At 40.6% G+C, this 2,165-nt stretch overlaps 1 long non-coding RNA gene across 1 annotated transcript in view; it reads left to right on the forward strand.

Moving 5' to 3' along the window:
- Positions 1-2,165, forward strand: part of LOC128250674 (uncharacterized) — an 80,244-nt gene that overhangs the window by 47,957 nt on the left and 30,122 nt on the right. The gene's annotated exons all lie outside the window — the stretch shown is intronic.

Raw genomic sequence — 2,165 nt, forward strand, 5'->3', positions numbered from 1 at the left:
ACGTCAACAATAAGCATAATGCAGAAATTTCGGCAGAAGAGAAGGGTCAATTGAAACGATTCCAGTCCTTGAGTGGTATTATATCTTATTGAACCTAGAACCTAAAAATCCCTGATCGGGTGCCAAAATTTGAAATATGAAGGCGGTGAGCTAGCAGAAACGTTAGCATACCGGGCGAAATGCTTAGCGGTATTTCGTCTGCCGCTACGTTCTGAGTTCAAATTCCGCCGAGGTCGACTTTGCCTTTCATCCTTTCGAGGTTGATTAAATAAGTACCAGTTACGCACTGGGGTCGATGTAATCGACTTAGTCCCTTTGTCTCTCCTTGTTTGTCCCCTCTATGTTTAGCCCCTTGTGGGCAATAAAGAATTTTAAAAATTTGAAACATCATTCTAGGTCCAATAAAGTTGCCACGGTAGGATTAGAACTCGGAACGTAGAAGGACTTAACTAAGAACCTACAGCATTTTGTTTGTTGCTCTACTGATTCTACCGAACCATCAAGCAGCAGCAGTAGTAGTGGTTTCAAATGTAGGCACAGGACCAGCAACTTTGAGGGGTGAGGTGGGGGTAGGTGCGTAATCGATACTATCGAATCTTGTTCTTAACTGATTTTTTATTTCATCGATCTCACAAAGATGAAAGGCAAAATTGACTTCTGCGAGATTTGAACTCAGAACGTAAAGAACCGGAAAAAATGCTGCAAATCCGACGCTCAAAATGAGTCTGCCAATTTGCAGCCTTAATAGTAATGACAATGATTTCAGATTTTGGCACAAGGCCAGCAAGTTCGGTGAAGTGAGTAAGTCGATTACATTGACCCCAGTGATCAACTGGTACTCTTCTTATCGACCCCGAAAGGATGAGAGGCAAAGTCGACCGCGACGGAATTTGAACTCAGAATGTAAGGATGAACGAAATGCTTCCAAACGTTTTGCCCGGTGTGCTAACAAATCCAATTTCTTTACTGCCCACAAGAGGTTACACACAGAAGGGGCAAACAAGGACAGACAAAGGGATTAAGCCGATTATATCGACTCCAGTGCGTAACTGGTACTTATTTAATCGACCCCGAAAGGATGAAAAGCAAAGTCGACCTCTGCTGAATTTGAACTCAGAACGTAGCGGCAGACGAAATACCGCTAAGCATTTCGCTCGGCGTGCTAACGTTTCTACCAGCTCGCCACCTTAATAATAATAATAATCCTTTCTATTAAAGGTACAAGGCCGGGAATTTTGGGGGAAGGGACTAATCGATTATATCGAGCCCAGTGCTTCACTGGTACTTAATTTATCGACCCCGAAAGTGACGGGCGAAATACCGCTAAGCATTTCGTCCAGCGCGCTAACGATTCTGCCCGCTCACCGCCTTAATAATAATAATAATGATGATGATGGGAGGAGAGAAGTTTGCACTTGTAGGCAAGGTTTACCTTAAAATCAAATGGTATGGACGATGATGAGGATGATGATGAGGATGAAGATGATGATGGCGACGATCAGAAATAACGATAGTGACGATGATGAAAGATGATAGTGACAGGGCTGATAATGAAGATGATGATGATATCTGTGCGAGATAAGAAGCCGTGTAATAATAACTGGTCTTCTCTGATGTCTCCAAAGATAAATCAAAAGCGCCAGATGTAATTTCCGAGAGATTCTTCATTCCTACCATCATCTCAGCTTTTCATTTTTTTTTTTTTACCTGTTCGTACCTTTCTCTGTTCCTCTTCACTTGTCAGCTTCCCTCTCTGTCCACCTAACTATCTATTCATCTGCCTGCTTATATCTACTTGCCTATCTATCTATCTATCTTTGCCTATTTATCTATCTATCACCTTCTGCCTATCTGCCTATACCTATCTACCAAGCTCCCTCCCTCCCTACCTACCTACTTGGCTATATATATATATATATGTGTGTGTGTGTGTGTGTCAACGCACAAAACTCTCGGACCTTGAGTCACTCTATTATTTCCCCTAATCATTAATAAAAATATACGTATACTTTGAATCCTATTTTTCCTGTTTGTATCACCATCTATCTATCTATCTATCTATCTATCTATCTATCTATCTATCTATCTATAAATCCATCTATATATATATATATAAGATCTATCTATATACAAACACATATACAGGTATATTTATATAATTATAT

The sequence above is a fragment of the Octopus bimaculoides genome, chromosome 24 (assembly GCF_001194135.2).
Source record: "Octopus bimaculoides isolate UCB-OBI-ISO-001 chromosome 24, ASM119413v2, whole genome shotgun sequence".
NCBI lineage: Eukaryota > Metazoa > Mollusca > Cephalopoda > Octopoda > Octopodidae > Octopus > Octopus bimaculoides.